This window comes from Ochotona curzoniae, unplaced genomic scaffold (assembly GCF_017591425.1).
Source record: "Ochotona curzoniae isolate NIBS_2020 unplaced genomic scaffold, NIBS_Ocur_1.0 contig_2723, whole genome shotgun sequence".
In the NCBI taxonomy this organism is placed as follows: Eukaryota; Metazoa; Chordata; class Mammalia; order Lagomorpha; family Ochotonidae; genus Ochotona; species Ochotona curzoniae.
In genome coordinates this window covers 8,874,033-8,894,394 of record NW_024465573.1, presented here as the reverse complement: position 1 = coordinate 8,894,394, position 20,362 = coordinate 8,874,033, and positions in this window count along the sequence as shown.

Genomic DNA, 20,362 nt, shown 5'->3' with positions numbered 1-20,362 from the left:
CTTGAGTAGCTAGAGTCCTATCATCTATGTAAGCACCCAGCTGGAGCTCTGGGCTTCTCATCTCAGACTATTCCAGTTAACACCCTTTGTGGCCAAAAGTGTAATTGGAAAAGTGAATGAAAGAGCTCTATTGGCACAGGCATCTTTCATTGTGCCTTTCAAATAAATAAATAAATACACCTTAAAATAAACTATTCTTTTCTCATTCATATTTTGGGATACCTAAAAGTTTTCTGAGTATCAATTAAATTATTATTTTGAGTAAATTTCTTCCAAAAGCTTCTGACTTGCTTGATAGCTCAAAGTTTCTGTTCTCATATAGAAATTTCTACCAAAGCAACACTCTTAAATCCCAGCTATTATTCATGGTTGTATGTCAACTGGAATTTTAGTTCCTACGTACCTAGAATATTATAATTTTCTATTCAGCTTCAAAGACTTTATTTAATAAATAGGCATTCAGTGTATATTTGCAGACATAATGAAAGAAATGAGGTCAGAACTTTTCCATAATATTGTAATCAGGTGGGACCCTTACTAGGTCAAGCATGAAGTGAACAGCACCCTGAGGGGGGCACAGATCCAATCTAACTGTTAGCACTGAATTAAATCCCAATTAAACTGAGCAATATTTCTACTAATATAAATTTATTAAATTAGATAACTTCCACATTACTCAGATTCTTTTCCAAAAACAGAAAGAACACTGTTTCATTATATGTAATATATATATGTATGTATGTGATTTTTTTTATGCTCCAAAGTTATTTTTCTTAAAATATGTACTATAGTCACAATATTTAGTGCTGAAAATGAAAGACTTCATCGAAATGTGAAACTCTCAATATTGCCACTCAGGGAATAAAATCAAACTGTGTTATTGTAAGTGAAATAGAATGATGAGGCTTTTCAAGTGTTTACATTATGCATTTACACTGGAACTCTCCTATAGCCTCTATATCAGAGAATTCCATCTTCACTAAGCACACTTTTTACCACAGAGTACATATTCAAAAATTGTTACTTCGTAAAACCTTAAGTAAATCATTACAGACCTTATTATCACTGAAAAATATACTTTACTGTTGCTACCTTTGCAATAACATATCTTATAATATTTTTGAAAAAAGTTGCAGACTTTTAAACTTAAAATGTAATAAACGTAAAGCAACAGCCCCATTCCACACATTTTCATCATCCACTTTATCCAAAATAGAAATTCCAAACTCATGTCTTAGGCTCCTCATGAACCAGACACTACTAATATAGTGCTTCAAGAAGGAATACCTACGGGATCACTTTTCTGAAAGAAGGCATGCTTTACCAGGGACAGAATGAATGGAAAGCTTGACATGTTAGTAAATTACATAACACAAAAAATGGCAGTATAACTATGGAACATATGGAAATAAAGAGCAGTGTAGCTGGCCTAAAACCCAATGGCATGTATGAGAACTGGGTCTGGGAGTGGATCAAGTGGAGGAACTTGGGAAACTCCCCTGGCAGGTCATAGCTCTCACAGGCGAACACATGGTCCAGATCTGGGGGGTTGAACAAGCTGGGCAAAGTAGCTCCAATGGCTGGCTAATGTGTAGATTGGTAATGGAATAGGGTGGACCCAGCAGAACTAAGCAAACCTTAGCCCACAAGCAAAATTAGAAATCAGGGTGGAACGCAGGTCATGCTGAGCCAGGCTCTTGCACCTACTGGTCTGTGTGAGCCAGGGACGTTAAGCCACAGTGTGTAATGCAAGGGCCGGGACAAGTGAGGGGCTGAGCCAAACTAAGTCAGAGCAACCACTGGCATGTGCGTGATCTATGGCTGGGAACAGGCCCAGTAGGGGAGCTAAGGGAATATCCTAGCTGGGTGGAGGTTCCCATCAAGAGCTTGGGGCTGGAATGACGGCTGTGTTCTGATCAGGATACAGTTATAATCTCAGCACAAGTGTGGACTGGGACTGGACGCACCAAGCCGGGCTAGACTCCAACACCATCTGGTGCTCTGGAGGACCAGGGTAGATGTGGGATGTACTAGGCTAGGTCTCAGCCCCTAATGAGCCATGTGTGAGCCATATGTGGGTACGGAAGAACCATGGCTGGGCTGAAACATCCAACAGTAAGAACCAGATTGGGTTGAAGGCCAGTTAGGAAAAGCCACTGTTCCTGATAATACAGGAGGTGAACTGAGTAGGGCTGGCTCATGGACCCCCTGGTATGCGCAAAATCTGGCATTGGGAGAGGTTCTGATGGAGGAGTCTGGGTAATTCCTTTGGCAGGACACAGACCCTGCAGGTAAGCGCAAGAAGCATGAAAGGAAACAGCCCAGAATAGGCCATGGAAAGTTTCCCACTGGCATACACTTGGCATGGGTCGGGGGCAGACCAGGCTAAACCAGTTCACATCAGCCACTAGTGAGTCTGAGCACCAGAACAGAATGCAAGTTGAGCCAGTTTGGGTCACAACAAAAACTAGTGCACATTATGTAATGCCAAGGTGAGGTTACCTGTGCCGGATGTGACCAGAGCGCCCAAACCAGCACATGTGAGAACACAGATGGTGGGGGCAGAGCCGGCAGGGGGGATATGGAGGTGCTCCCCTGCTAGATGGCTACTCCCACTGGAGAGTGTAAGCTGGGATGGGGGCAGACCAGACTAAACAGGGCTACGACACCTGTGTGCCTCATGTGAGCTAGATCAGAGAAAAGCCAGGCTGGGCTGACTGTTCTTACTGGTGCAAGCATAAATCAGTGTAGGTGAGGGTTGTTTGGGCTTAGCCGCAGTATCAACTGGCAGATGCTGGCACAGGGTGCTAATTCTGTCAAGTTAAACTGCAGAACCACCTGGAGAGTGCATGATCCAGGAGTGGGAGTGACCTAGAAGGGAAATAATGGGCTCCTCCTTCTTGGGTTACCACCCTCACTGGAGGGCAAGAAAACCAGGATGGGGGCTTTGGTGGCTAGACAGAAGGCACCCAACAGCATCTGTATGGGCTGGATAGTCAGGCTCATTGGGTTGAACTAGGCTTCATGTCCACTGACATGTATGAGAGCTGAACGGGATGTGGGACAGACTGGACTAGTCTGCTGCATATACTGGCAAACTGGGATGGGGCCGGGCCTGGTGGGGGTTATTATGGGTCGCTCCAACTAGGATGCAGCTCCCACTAGTTTCTGTGAGGGCCGAGTGTGTGATAGCCAGAACCAGGATGGGCTGCAACACCCACTGGTTCGCATGGAAGACAGCCCTGGAAACAAAACTGACTCAGCAATTGCAACCACCAACTGATTAGAGTGATGGACTGTGCTGGGTCTTGTACTTGCTAGTATATGCAAGAATCTGGTCTGAGAACACCTCAAAGTCTTTTTGGGGATCTCCCCAATCGAATTGTCAGATTCAGAACCCTAACCATGAAAAGAGAGAAGACAGAACGAGTCAATCAACCACCTCAGCCATATGTTGGCAGTGAAAGACTGGGCAAACAGAGACTCTAAGATGGACTATGTCTATCAGTGGATTCTTCAACGACTTCATCATCCTTAGAATGGTGAGATTTGCAGCAATTCACTGTTGAACTATCAAAATCACTTGAGCAAGACCCTCAGAGCATGCCCCACATCAGGGACCTGGGGTGTTTGGGAGACTGGGTTGGGCTTCTCCCTTAAAATCCCACTTTACCTCAGATACATGAAGGAAACAATGTGGAAATAATAGTCTTAACCACTTTCCTGTAGCCCTTGAGCACTTTTACCCTAATTAACTATGTAAAGATTGTAAAAAATATAATAAAAAAATGGAAAAAGGAAAAAAAAAAGAGCAGTGTAGGAGACTCTCTAACTGGTATAGTGGAGGTGGTGGAGGGGGTGGGAAGAGGCGACAATGTCAGAATTGTTCATGTGTTGACACCACAGAATAATTATCCAAGGTATGGTCACTATTGTGTTTATTTCTTAATTAAAATTAATATTCTATGTGATTATTCAATATTACTGTAACCCTGCAATTTAGCAAGTCTACAGAGAAAAATGAAGTGACTTTCACTGAATTATGTTTTTGATTTGATCAAATCTAAGAATTCTTTTGAGGTTTTAGTGGGTAATCCACAATCAGGTTTGTGAAGGGATGCATAGCTAGGTGTAGGTTGCATTATACAATATCAAATGAACAATTTGCTATCAAATTAACAATTAGCAACTTGAAATAGAAAAAAATTTACCATTTGCTGAACATTAATTCCAAGGGAGGTTGCTATGCAGTTTAAATAGTTTATCCCTTTGAATTATTCATGATCACAATGTGGTAGCTATTTTATAATCCTTTTACAATTAAGAGAATCAGAGTTCTAGAAGGTTAAGGAACTATGTAATATTACACTTGGATTAAGTAAGAGAGCAGAAACAAGAATCCAGGCTATGTGACTGCAATATTAATGACCTTTTTACTGTAATTTCAAAGTTATCTTTTTCCCCATACATTTTTATAATGTTAATAGCAGCTGAAATAGGTCTAAACAAAATAGTAGTACAATCGATATATCCATACTATTCTGACTTTCGCACGTCAGGATTCTATGTAGGACAAAGGTAAAAATTCAATACTTCTTGAATTTTTGCAACTATTGAGTCATTTTTATATGTGAAGAATATACTCTTCCTAAAATAAGAAACAAGTGCCCAATTATTTCCTTACCCTTTTGTGGTGTCACAGACTTGCTAATTACCCTTGCCAACTTTTGTGACATTTTCTTCCAACTTGGACACACTGACTCATTCACACATGAAAGTTAATGATTGAAACGGTGATGAGCAGAAAAGACAGGTAGTGATGAAATATGATAATAGTCTCTCTTTTTTCAAATAGTGGAATGTAATCCTATCTGTACTCCTTTTCTAAGGCTATTATCTTCAGGATGAATCACTTGTCATGGCCCATATGTTTAAATTGGCTCCTACTAGGGAAGCTACTATATTCATCTACAATTGATTTCATTAAATGTGGAGCAAAATGATAAAAATATACAATACCACTAATCAGATGCCATGTTCACAACAATAAAAATGATAGAAATTGCTATCATCAAATATTTGCTATTTACTGGGCTTTGGGTATCTGTGCATGCATTTGTGGGTATATTTATTTTATTCTTCTGCATTCTTTAAACATTGTTTTAGTGATGAGGAGAAAGGGACAAACAAGACTTAAGATTTATCAAAGCCCTTGAAGTATTGATTTACCTGGACTGGAATTCTAACCCACATTTCACAGACCTTATGTACAATGATCCTGGCTCCTTTCTAGAAGAAAGTTTTGGTCATAATGCACAGTTCACTCATGGGATCGATATTTTTCAAAGTATGGTCTGCAGACTGTGACCTTGGAGAAACTTTCAGAGCTCTGCACTGTCAGAACAATTTCTTAATAGTACCGATAAATTATTTACTTTTCTCATTATTTTCATATTAGTACTGAAGGTAAAAATAGAATGATGATATAAGTATTAGAGTCAGCTTCAACCAAGATAGTAGCAAATAGGCAATGAACTTATTGCCCACACCTCCACATATTCACAGCTGATGTACATCTTAGACAATGAATTAATAAGTAAGCAAATGATGTCATAAATGAATAGATGCAGGTGTAAACAAATGTTGTGGGGCCAGCACCATTTGATAGCAGGCAAACCTTCCTTCTGCAGTACAAGCATTCCATATGTATGCCAGCTATAGTTCTGGCTGCTCCAATGCTGACCTAGCTTCTTGCTTATGACTTAGGAAAGCAACACAAGATGCACCCATTTGGGAGGCCTTGAAAGAAGCTTATGGCTCCTGGCTTTTTCCTGTCTCAACTCCCGCCATTATGGCCACCTGGCAAGTGAAATCAGTGGATGAAAGATGCTTTGCTCTGTCTCCCTTTGTAAAACTCTGTCAAAGAAAAATAGGTAAAATTTAGAAGAAAGAAAACCACATAATTTTGCTTAAGCATTCCCTGACAAAACAGGAAAAAATGTATGATTGGTACCAAACACTACTGAAAAGTGAACACATGATTTTTCATTCTTTGTGAAAAGTAGGAAGTACGCAAGTAGCACATCCATTGCCTAAGAAAATGCGATATTCTGCTCAGGCAAAGCACATTCAGTACAAATGCCCTAACATTTAGGACTCCATCTTTACACTGGAAGATGTCACAGTACAGCTGCTAGAATATGGTGGGTGCTAAATAACTATTATATATTTGTACATAGTTGAATAAAATTTCCTTGAGCTGCACAACTAAAATTAAGCTTTTCCAATTTATACTCCAGTTACATGCAATTTGTCTTTAGCACAGGTTTCAGTCTGTTTTATCTCTGTTTTATTTGTTATGTTTGAGTAAAAAGTAAAGATTCTATTGAACTAAAACTTTTTGAGGTATTCACTGGGAGCATAGACAACCCCATTTGATTTTCAGTCTATTATGATACTATGGATGGGAATGTATTGTCCCACTTTGTTACACATCATGCTACAAGCTTGGCATCTTGAAAGTCTCAATGTGTCAAAGAATCTTAAGCTAAAAACAGGTTGTCATGTAGATCAAATAACACATAGAAATAGTAACTTCCAGCATGCTCTATACCTGGTTAAATTGGAAGGGACTCATAATAAATGCAGTAAGCAAGAAAAAGAGGATGTCAGTGACAGGTATTACATGAAATTTAACAAGGATTTTCTCATGATACAAAACCAATGACTGTTAGAGTATCTCAGGAGGATCTTTGCAGTGAGAAAGCTCCTATAAATGGAACAGAAACAGGTAAAAAGTATCTTTGTAGCTTTCCTGTTCTGTACCTGTTAATAATTTTTTCTCCTTTGTAATGCCTTTGATTTTTTTTTTCAGTGTCATAGGCACTGGGATTCCCCCCCACCCCTACCCGAACCCTCTCCCCATGGTGGATTTCTCCACCTTGTTGCATTACCACAATTCAAATTCAGTTGAGATTCTTTCATTGGAAGTGCTTACCAAGCATAAAGTCCAGCATCTTATTATCCTAGTGAGTACAACGATTTCTTGGTGAGACCATCTCTGGTCTGAAGGTAAAGCCAGCAAAGTATCATCCCAATCAATTAAAAGCCCCAACATAACATCAACAACAATTTACAACATTACGGCATTAGTTGACATGGTATTGATTAACCAATATGTTAATAGGAAAATGCAGGTTCTCAACTGCATCCTGTGACTTCTTCATATACATTTCAATATTGTTTTATATTCAACTGGGTTCTATACACCTCAAAATGGCTATACATTACTATTTAGCTGTCTCGTGTCTATTTTCATTTTAGTATTTAGCTGTTTATAGTGTTGAAGCATGATTTTGTTGAACTTGGTTGTTTTTCGGATGGTCTGAACTGGCTTATAAGTCTAGCAAAACATGTGTCATCAGTTTAGCTACAGAACATTTTTTTTTAGGAGGGGTGTGCAGAGAAATTGCCAATACCTCAGTGAGGCATAACTAATCTTTGTGAGTCAGACTGCTTATGATCTACATCAAAACTGTAAAACCTAAAACACTCTTAATATCCTATGTTATTCCATAATGTGGAGGGAATGCAGAGAAATTTTCCATCTCCATACAAAAGTGTGAGGAAGACGTGAAATATAGCCTATCAAGATCAAATCTGGTAACTCACAGACAACAGACTCGAATTGGCAATAGACAATAGTAAAGCTACACAGGCATAAGAGGGGAATAGCGAGCGATCCTGACAGCCTCTTAACAGGAGGTCGTGCGCATGGAGCAGGGGGGAGACCCCAGAAAGGTGAAGGTGGACAGGAGGAGGCTTGAATCCCAACCCTGAAGACTCACCAAGGATCCTCACCAAGGACTATCAGTACAGACACCAAGGCCTACATCCCAACTGCCAAGGAGATCACAGGAAATAGGCGTGCCTTTGGAGGCCAAGAACTCTGAGGTCACCCACCCCCATCTAGAGCTTCCACAGGGGATGGAAGAAGTCCAAACTCTGCCCTGCAGAAACCAGCGTCTTCGGAACAACAACCAGGAGCCCTGAGTGCTCTGCAGAAACAGAAGAATAATCAACTTCCTTCAGGACTAGCGAGGTGAGCTCTCTCAGAATCCCCTCAAAACAAACGAACAAACATACAAACAAACAAAAAACTTAGAATAGACAGACAATAAAAAGGAAAGCTTAGAATCAGACAGGAAATGGTCAGTGTGGATTCATTCATACCTCACTAGGCGGGACACAAAGATTAGTTATGCCTGTGATTTTTTGAAAAGGATGAAACATGAATATAGGGCTTGGCACTGTAGCCTGGTAGTTTAAGTCCTTGTTTTGTGTGCATGGGGATCCCATATGGACACTGGTGCATATTCTGGCTACTCCACTTCTCTTCCAGTTTCGTGCCTGTGGCCTGGGAAAGCAGTCAAAGACAACACAAAGCTTGGGACCTTGCATCCACATGGGAGATCCGAAAAATGCTCCTAGCTTCTGGCTTTGGATTGGCTCAACAATGGTCATTGTGGCCACTTGGAGTGTGAACAAGCAGACAGAGGACCTTGCTCTTTCTCTCCTTCTCTCTGTAAATCTGACTTTCCAATAAAAATAAATCCTAAAAACAAGCAAACAAAAAAGAAAAATATAGAGACCTGTGACAAGCAGTGAGTTAAGCTGGTCCCTGCAGTGTCAACCTCCCACACAAGCACTGTTTGGATATTGGATGCTAAACTCCCAATTCAGCTCCCTACTGATTTGCCTGGTAAAGTAGTGAAGGATGATCCACGTTCTTGGCCGCTGAACTCACCAGGGAGAGCTGCAAGAAGGTCCTGGTTCCTAGCCCTTGATGTTGTGGACATTTAGGGTGAGAAACAGCAGATGAAAGGCCTTTCTCTCCCATTATTTCAGGAACTTTTTCTTTTTCAAATAAACAAAATCGATCTCTTAATAAACAAAAAAGTATATACTATCAATGTTTTTTAGATTTCTTCATCTATGACCCTCACTAATCAATTCATAAATTTTTGATCAGCTTGTAATGTGCTATAATAGAGTGACCGATAACAAAGCCTCACGTTACTGAAATCCTATTGTTGGGGCTGACCTTTGGCCTAGCAAGTAGGATATGCAAATTAAAACACCCACATTCCATATTTTAGTGCATAGACTCAACACCTTTCTTGAGTCCCTGAGTTCTTCCATCTCTGGTTCCATTCCCAAATAAACAAAGTGGCCAAATCTGGGCCAGGCTGAAGCTAGGAGCCAAGCACTGCATCTGGATCTAACCCCAAAGATGGCAGAGGTCAAAGCACTTGGCCATTTCCCACAATCTTCCCAAACATATAAGCAGAAATCAAGATCAGAAGCAAAGGACAAGAACTTGATCCAATACTCTGAAGTGGGATGCTGCCATTATGACCTGTATGTCATAATGCTGGCTCTGATAATATAAATTAATACAGTATATTTCATCAGTACTTGCCAGGTATTATATAAGAAATGCTTTCTTATTTAAAAGGCAGAAACTATTTTTTAAACTAAAATATCATGTTTTATATATTAGAAACTTAGTTTAGCATTTGTTTTTCACTTTTATATCTGTGAATTAATTTATGTGCATGACATGCTTTAGATATATATATCTTTTTCAATGTGGATAACTAATTGTCCTAGTGAAATGTTTCAAGCAATCTCTTATCTTTTAGTGGTATGAAATTACACCTCTAAGAGTGTTTGTGTGTGTATGTGCCTGAGTGAGTGTGTGTGTGCCTTTGACTAAGTTAGCTTATAAACCTTATCATTGCATGCAGTTGCAGTTCATTATTTTTCTTAGTACTTAATATTTTAGCCTAACAGATATTCATACACTGAAACAATTAGTACAGTATGTGGCATCATCTGTTAATAAATTTATTTTATAATCACAAAGATTACCTGATATTTCTAGTATATTAACGGAGAGCATTTTCATTAGAAGATCCATACACTACAACCATAGCTCAGAAACAGTCACAAAGTTCTAAAATAGGACACCACTGGGAAACTCAGGTGTAACTGGGAATGAAGGCTTAAGTTTTAGACTCAAATTTAAACCTGAAGTTTTAGAGTGAAGTATTAAGTTTTAGAACTCCAATTTAACTGCAAAGATGAGATATGAACCAAAGTCATGTTTTTATTGTGGGGTAGACATAGGTATTTTAGTGGCTGTGAAAACCTAGGGTCAGAATTGCACATCAAACAGCAATACAGTAGCTATTGCTATTGGATATCATTCAACACCAGAAACTAAAGACATAATTCTTCTATTTCATAGGTAAATTGCAATTTCTTTGTAGACAACCTCTTATTTTTCTCGGTTAACCTTAAAAACTATCAGATATTGAAAAAAAATCAAAAGCTTTTTCAATCTGGTTTTGCTTTTATTGATTGTTTTTCTTCTTAGAAATGACGACTTGAGGATTTTGGTGTGTGGGACCCACATGTCATTCAACATATTTAACAAACATAACACTTCCAGAAGAACAACTAGTGAGTAAAACCCACAGAGAACATGTCCATGCCCCTCTACTGAATTTTAAGTCCAAAGATGGCACAGATTTCTTTGTGTTCACTGCATTTACAGCCTCACTCCAGCATCTATAACTGATCAGTAGCAGATAATCACTACACACTTTTTAAAAAATATTTCTGCCTAATTAAACTAACTTCATATTTAGTCAAAATACTATCTTAAATTAATATAGAATAATATGCTAAAATGTATTCTATTTCTAATTTTTCAAATATCCCATACAATTTTCTTAAATACAGTTTATATATAAAATAAAATGTAAAATAAAATAAAAGATGACTACTTTTTCAGGATGAGAAATCCATGCCCAATTGTTTGCTGAGCCATTAACTGAAGAAATATTTATCAAAGAAGAAAGTTATCAAATTGACAATACTAGATGAATATAACTGGCACTATAAAGATTTTATAATTAGTATAAATCTGAGAACACCTTGAAAGTAGTCAAGACTATCAGCCTTTCACCTCCCATTGAACAAGACCAACGTGCATCATCATGTTTTAAACTTTATGTCAATTAACTTTACATGCAGTTACATTTAGGAAATTTACTTGCATTTGAGAATGCTGGACTAGTCATACTGATAAATAATTAAAGTCTAATAAGGATGTAAATGTATATTAACAAAGCCTATAGAATTATTTTCTTGTACCTGTATTACCGATAGATACTGCATCGAAACCCCATTACCTAGTGGGTCTGTGTTGTTACTCCTGGAGAGGTAGGAAAACCTCTCCTACCTGGACCATGTAGATATGTATAGTATCTTTTGCAGGCCACGCAAAACTGTCTCTTAAAAATTAACCTGCTACAAGTTCACTGAATTCAGAGTTCTGTTTGTGATTCTTTGACAGGGCCAGAACAAATGATTTTCTTTGCCTTACACAGCTATGGGCTGAACATTCTTCACCCCTGCTTGTCTGCTACCAAATACTTTCAAAGAAAAAAAAAGAAAGAAAGAGAAAGAAAAAAAAAGAAAGAAAGAAAGAAAGAAAGAAAGAAAGAAAGAAAGAAGAAAGAAGAAAGAAAGAAAATAAATTTAAATAAAGATGCAATTTTAAAAATGGGAGCACTCATTTTCAGCGGAAGTCTCCCAATACTTGATTGTAAATAAGAAAATATATCTATAATTTTAAAAAATTAATTTCATAAAATAGTGGTATTTCCTCAACAATGCTAAAACAATGCTAAAATTGGAGAAAGAAGATTATAATGACACAGGAGATGAAGTGTTCATTGGTTGAATTAAAGACCATTGAAAGTGGAAAGTAAGACATCACAGAAATTAACCTCAATGAAAATGCTGATTCTATTGGGATTACCCCAGCAAGCAATGTACAGGCGTGTATACAGTGTGCCAAGCTCAACCTGCCTCATTCCAACCACACCACTGAAATAAGTCTCTTGAAAAGCAAGAATGATTATCCAGTGTTTTGGATATGTTCCTTTTTGGTGTTGTAATTACATGTTGGCAACTTTTATTTCCCTTTCCTGTCGCTGCTGCTCTTCCCAAGGAATCCCACCAGGCCTGTATTTTGCTGCTCTCTGTGTTCTCTGATAATTTAGGGATCATGAAATGCTGAGATTTACAGCACTCTGCTGTACAGAAGACACGCTGTGAAAATGTCTTTGCAGGCTCCCAGCTGTCCTCACACTTGTCAGAGCAGGAACTTTAATGAAAACACCTCGGCAGACACAATAAAAGGAAACTAGGAAACAACACTTTTGAGAGAAGGACTGTGAGGAAATGCCAGGACACCATATGGTTTTTACTTTTTCTTTTTCTTTCTTTCTTCCTTTTTTTTTTTTTTAAACAAGAGAGCCTTCTTAAATCATTTGTACATCTGATATTAGTATAACTTTACAGGGACATATACTCGAAAGACATTCATGAAAGACATGGGACAAATACTAACCAAGAAAGACATAAATCATTAAATTGCAACAGCAATTTTAATGTCTTCTCATTCCATATCAGCTGGAAATAATGGGGACAGAACAGACATCAAGTAGTCCAATGGTCCTTTTTTTTTTTTCTGACAGAAGTGGCAGTACCTCAAGAATTATTACATTCCCTTTTATGTCAAGCATTTAGGAAACTGTGGGGTCTTTCCATACTGGTATGAGATCCCAAGTGTTAGCAGTCCATAAAAATGGAACATTAATTGGTTTGTCGTAAGTGGCTTCAGTGGCCACAAAAGCTAATGTGAGTTATTTAACAACAGTGTTTTTGGACTTTTTCACTTGTAAAATGAGTTACCAACATTTGTCATGGGGATTTAATGAGCATCTCAGATGACTCTTATACTTTCACACCTGTGTGTTTGCCAAGATAAAGTTCTCTTTTCCATTAACACCCAGGCTACTCTTGCTTCTCGTATTTATCTTTTCTGAATTATTATACTCATTTTATGCACAATTCCTTTCATTTCCTGAAATACTTGCTTTCTATTCCTTATCCTATAGGTCAGTAGGTTAACTAAATATTCTCCTTCCTAACTCTCAGCTATTATGAGATCTAAGATCTATGATGTCATGATCTGAGCCTAGTGAAGTTCATGAATATGTAATTTTTCACAAGGTCACGGAAAATTCTCATGCCAAAAAAATATTGCAATTGAATATAAGAAACTTTCTGATGATAGTTTTTCACGTGTTTTCTATCACTGATAATATGCTATTTCAACATACCACGTGAAACAGATATGATGTTTATTTATTATCCCAGTGCCAACAACATATTAGGTAAAGAAACCAAAAAAATCAGTATTCATGAATGGAGCAAACAACATGCTACAGAAGGTGATGTGCTGAGCTAATATATTAGCTATCTTTCCCAGATCAAAATGATGCGGAAGATAATCAAATATTTCTTGTTGATACATATAAATGATCATTAATATCAGATACCCATAATTAATACAACCAGTAAAGAAATATTCAAGAATACTGTCTTCAACTTGATAAGGAAATATGCAAAATAATAATGGGAGGGCCAGCTGTGTGGTGTAGGAGGCTAAGTTTCTGCCTGTGACACCAGCGTCCCTTATAAGCACTAGTTTATATCCTGGCTACCCCACTTCTGATTCAGCTCCCTGTTGATGGCCTGGGAGAGCAGAAGTTGGTTGAAGTCCTTGGACCCCCATACCCACATTGGAATCCCTAGAAACAGCTATTGAGCTCTGGCTTTGGATGGACTCAGCACTAGCCATGGTAGCCATTTAGGGACTGAATCAGCAGATGAAAGATCTCTCTCTATATCTCTCCTTTGCACTCCTGAGTTTCACATTAAAAAAAAAAAATCTTAAAAAAATAATAATGGTAAAGCACCAAATAATCCATAAGATGAAGACCATCACAAGATTTTCCATTGTCAATATTAGTTACAGAACAAATACAGGAAATCCTAACTGGTGAAACAAAGGAAGAAAAGAAAACAATTCCTAATTGGAAAGCAAAACAACAACAACAAAAAATTCTATTTCCATATGATATGATAGTCTTTGTATAAAAATCTAATAAACCTACAACAGGGGATAAAAGCAAAAGAAAAAAGGAACACATGCATGTGATGTCAGCAAGGTATTAGAAAACAAATAAGGACTCACAAGTTATTTAAATTTCTATGTATAAAAGCTAAAATTAAATCCAAAATTGCATTTAAAAATCACTCAGAAATTCTGAAACTAACATTTTACAGGTGAAGTCTAAAGATTTTTAAAGCACTCTAAACTGAAAATATTAATGTCAACAGGATGTTCCTTAGGTGGAAGAATGTGGTCAGATAAAGCATCACACTGCATACCATAAATTACAGCTGTATAGTTAAATACATAGAAAATGCTTTAGTTCATTTACATGTATTTCAAATTGTATTGATTATTTGAATACAAATACTAATAAAATATTGTGGAATTTATAGCATTCATGAATAATAATTTCATAGACATCAACAAAATATGGATGCCACAATAAGGCTTTTATGCTTAATTAAAGAGTATATCAATTTAAGATGAACTATTGTTGTAGGGTTTTCTACCAAGAATACGGCAGCAACCTCAATTTTTGTCTCACAGGAAAGAATAATTTTCATGTGGACACAGTTTAGTTTTAAGGCAGATTTATTAGAAAAGCTGAGAAGAGAGACTCCCATCCTAGTGACAGGAGGCAGCTTTAAGAGAGAAAAGAACCTCTACCTTCTGCTATGCCTTTTCCATGCCTGCTTATACCTTTTCCTTTATCTACAATGCTAGATATAATAGAATAGCAAAAAGTCAACCTTCTTATTGTTACTAGAGGAATATACTACAGTGATAATATGGGAGAAAATGGTAGAAGGTGAAAGAAGGGAGGAAAGAAGAAGTGAGAGAAGACCATTTCCCTATACCTACAAAACTATATCATATAAAAACAACAGTAACAAAAAAAAACTTTTAAAAAGCAATAGAACAACTTAGCAGAGATCAGTAAAGACATGGAATAATTGAACATCCCTTAACCATCTGCAAACTGAGATATTCAACACAATAATTAACAAACTTCCAGATGTTTTCTTAAAGGAAGTTGAAGAGCTGACCCTAAAATTTATTTGGAAATATAAAGTATCCAGGATACCTGAGATAACTCTAAGAAAAAAATTTCAAGGATTCAACCAGGTAAAGGTTTTGTTATAATAAATGTTCAAATATTAGATTGTACTGTTTATATACCTTCATGACTATACTAGAGTTCACAAAATTGCACCTTTTGAATGGTTGTATTTAATCATGTATTAATTATTGCAATGAAATTTGGGGGGGGGGGCAAAACATGAATACACTATAAACTAACCATTATCAAGTGGAGCAGGAATGGTTGTATCAGTAACAAGTAAAAGGAGTTGGTGCTGTGTATAGTGGTAAAGCCATTATCTACAAGCTAGCATCCCTGAGGGACACAGTTTTATGCTCTGGTTGCTCTGCTTCCCATCCAGCTGCCTGCCAATGGCCTGGGGAAAGCACCAGAAGCATTGAAAGTTTGGAATCCCTGCCATTCAAGTGGGAGTCTTGATAAAGCTCTTGGCTCCCTTCTTTGGCCTGGCTCAGCCAGCGGAGTGAAGCAGCAGAAAGAACACCTCTCTCTCTTGCTTCTTCTCTCTCCTTCTATCTTCCCCTATGTAACTCTGACTTTCAAATAAATAAAACAAATAATTTTTACAATAATAGATAAAGTGTATTTCAGGGCTAAGAATATTATGAAAGAAGGCAAAAGAAATTTATAAAGATGAGAGTAAAAAAATAAAATGTAGGAAATCTAATCATTTTTATGCCCCCAAAAGAACTTCTAATTATATGAAAAAAATTGATCAAACATCAAAGAAGCAAAGAAAATGCACACCTATATATCATAATTTTGATAACACTTTCAAAACACATGTTTAATCATAAAGAAAAAATATACAAAAAGCACAACCCACAAAATAGACAAAAAATTAGTTCTGTTTCAAATTAAAAAGTGCACTTTGGGAGACATTGTAAAAGCAAAAGGGGATATTATAGAAATTTGGAAGAAAGAATGGCCTTTTGAATTTTCTTCAAATGATTTGTGTCCAGAATATTGACCAAACATTCAAAACTAATTAGAAATGAATAATTAGAACAACAAAATCACTTACTTTTTTTAAACACAGATTTGTACAAACAATTCACCAAGGATAGTAACTCTTACATCATGGGTATAAGTTGATAAGAAGATGCCTGACATCTTCATTCATTAGTAAATGCAATTTAAAGTCTCAAGGATATACAAAATTCATATGTTAAAATAATAGTTAAAATTAAGAGATTGACAGTTGTAAATCTGGGGATGATGTGAACAAACCAGCATGTTCACACATCACTGATGTGTTGGTGATGGTTTTCTAATGGTGTATACATATGTCAGCGACTTACCAAAGTGCACAGCTGATTGCATGTGAATTATAGCTCCACATTATTTTAATGAAATAAAAATTATGGAAAAAAATTAAGTCAAACAAAAATCCTAAACACTTCGTATCACGTAGTGTTAAGTGCATTAGCCCTATCACTTGAACATCATTTAGCGAATATGATTTAGCTTCAACATCTTCTTGCATATGTGATGAAAAACATATTTCTCATTGCCTTAACTTTTTGTGTGATTTTACAGAAATGCTTTTTCTTCCTACAGGTGCTTTTAAAAAAGAAATCATTATAGATTCTATGATTGCATTCACAACTTAATTTACACAATTTAGTAAAACTATATTTTGACAGATTCTACTGGCAAGGGAAACTGTATTCATATTTACACAATACAAATAAGTAATTCTAAAGTTATACTTGAACCTGCTGAGGTTTCTTTCACCAGGGACATGCAAACACACACACACTGTAGCTTACGACATGTTTTCTACTCCATTGTTACTTATCATTTTCTATATTCAGAGATGGAATTGCATGAGGATGGGATCTAAATATTATATGAGACTGTGTATCTTATAAGCTTTATAATACATATTATGCTATTCAAGCATGAGAAAGAAGGAAGATTGTTTTCAGAAATACTCAGTGTCAGGAAAATAATATTCTTAAGGGGAGAAAGGGAAGTATATTTGGTGGCTGGGAACGTTTGATTAGTGATTTGGCATGTCTTATCTGTAATCTCACTGTTGATATCTGATTTCTTAACCTTAAAGTGTCCATAGACTTTACAGCCACACTAAAATCTCATTCTAAAATATGTGGTTGTATTAGATCTAGAGACTCTGAAAGGACTTTGAGGCACAAGCATTCTATCAGTAATCAACACCTGTGAAAAAAGCAGGCTGTGATGGTGAAGAGGCTAGGGGAAACACTGTCAGGGCAAAGCCAAGGTCACAAAGTACCAGACCCACAAAGGCATGAGGAAATCAAGAGCAAACAAGACGCTTTAGATTGACTACCACATGGCCAGAGTGGCTGTACATCCATCCTCTTCACTCAGTTAATCATCACATGTAACTCCCTTCCCCTGGCCTGGGGGTGGAATGTGCCCTCAGAGGAAGCATTTAAAGGAAAGAGTGTACTGGAGCTGATGGATGGGGTTGCCTGCTGACTGCAGTCCCTGCAGGTGGGCAAGAAGTTCTCCTTGCATTTGGACCTTAACAGAGGACCTTTGTTTTTATTGTAGCTGTGCCTTTTGTTAACTAGATTCCTGGAACATTTCCTTCAGATCATGTAACTTACCATAAAATTTAGACAGCATGTTTCAAAATGAAAAGTGCAGGGCTTCTTATTGAAAAAAAAAAATACTGAATTTTTCAAGGCAGACATTTGAATATTAAACACATTGGGAATGGATGCAGGTATCTAAGTATGTCCTACTGCCTACAGGATTAGGGTTGGTCTCCCTTCCTAGAGGTCAACACTTGGCGAAACAAAGGTGGACAAGGCAGGAAGGTGTAGAGAGCACCTGGAATTGCAATGATGGCAGAACAAAGCCAAGAGCACAGAAGCTGTGGAGAAAACATTTCCCTCTGGAGTACAGGTCTAACTTCCTGGAAAACTACATCCCTGATTTTTTTGTTCAGGAATGTGTGATAAAACAGGAAAGGATTTTGGTTCATACAGACCCTGAAGAAGCTAACAGCTGGAGACCCTGCTGACTACATGCCCCTGAGATGAGCAGTAAAGATTTAGTGCAAGGATGTTAGGATAACATAGCTTTGTGTCAATTGTACTAACAATCTTTAGTCATTTTCTAATGATATTCAAAATTAACAAGAAAAGGGGTAAATGTTCTCATTCTTCATTTTGCCTTTCTTTTTCACTTTTATCTCTGCGTTGTACATTTCTAGGTACAAACTCAGACAGATTTTGTCTATTAGAATTGATACAGTAATTTGACATTTCTCTCTGTATTTGAGCTTTATGCTGCATTTTAATTAACTTTAGCAAGAAAATAACTGTTTCAAGAGCCACATACTAGGCCAGGTACCATGGTTTATTGGCTAAATCCTTGCCTTGCATGCAACAGGATCCCATATGAACACTGGTTCATCTCCCAGCTGCTCTACTTCCCACCCAGCTCCCTGCTTGTGGCCTGGGAAAGCAGTAAAGGATGGCCCAAAGCCTTGGGACCTTGTACCCAGGATTCAAAATGTGGGGGACCTGAAAGAGGCTCCAGGCTCCTGGTTTGAGATCTGCTTAGCTCAGGCCACTGCAGCCACTTGGTGAATGGGCCAGCAGATGGATCTCCTTCTCTCTGTATATTTACCTTTCCATAAATAAATAAACAAACAAATAAATAAATAAATATTTAAAAGAAAAATGTGTACACACTTCATTAGGAAAATACATCCCTACACATTCTTATTTTCTGCCCCTGAAATCCATAATGTTAGAAATTTGGAATCTATATCACATCAAGGTGGAATGATAATGTAATCAACTTTTATTGTGGACTATGTAATGAGCATGACAGTAAATACATACAACTATGCAATGAAAAGTTTTAACTACTGAAAATAAATATCTTTGTGAAACTCACGAATATTTACCAAATAATGACAACACAATATCAAAGCTAAAAGTTAAATCTGAAAAAAAATACATTTGAAAATGTGAATAGATATCTATACATTCAGCCAAGAAAGCTGGTGAGAGACCCATAGCGAAACTAATCTTAGGCTTGTTCAAATATTTCCATGGAATCCAGGGGTGGAGAAAAAAAAAAACATTACTTTAGGCATAGAATATTGATCAAAGGAAGCAGAGGAGTTTTCAAGAATACATTTGAGTAAGCTACAGGCTTGTCAAATGCAGTACAGAATTTTGTTAACTAAAATTTATTTTCAACATGTCAGAAAGGATTGCAGAAGTTATTTTTAGTTATATAAAATAGAAGATGATTCTTGCATATGATAGCTAGTCTTGTCATGATGTACATTAGAAAAAAAAAGATGTGCTAATGAGCAATGAAAATGTATATCTCATCACAGACTATATTATCCAAGAAATAAAAAGTCATGCAACACAGTAAACAAAGAAATGCACATGGTTCCGTTTAAACTATACTAGATGGGGTAAGCAAGTAGTTACAAAGACAATGGATAATAAAAGAAATTACTTGAAAGACAGGCTATTAGGGGTATTGGGAAGAAATCTTTCATCCACTGCTTTACGTTTCAAATGACTACAGTAGCAGAAATTCAGAAGCCAGGAATTGCATCTGGGTCTCCTCTGGGTCACCCATAACCCTATCATTTGGGCTGCTAACCTAGGCTCAAAAACAGGAAGTTGGATGAGAAGCAGATAATCAAACCAGCACTATGATATGGGATGCTGAAGTTGCAAGCAGCACTATAGGTTTCAGACCAAAATAACAGCCCCCCCACCCCCACCCCTGCTTGATGGAGCTAAAATAATTAAATTTTGGGCCCGGCAGCGTGGCCTAGCGGCCAAAGTCCTCGCCTTGAATGCGTCAGGATCCCATATGGGCTCCGGTTCTAATCCTGGTAGTCCTGCTTCCCGTCCAGCTCCCTGCTTGTGGCCTGGGAAGGCAGTCAAGGATAGCACAAATCCCTGGGACCCTGCACCTGTGTGGGATACCCAGAAGAAGTTCCTGGATCCTGGCTTCGGATTGGCATAGCATCGGCCGTTGCACTCACTTGGGGAGTGAATCATCAGATGGAAGATCTTCCTCTCTGTCTCTCCTCCTCTCTGTATATCTGACTTTCCAATAAATAAATACATCCTTAAAAATAAAATAAAATAATTAAATTAAAAGCTATGACAAATAATTTTGTTAAT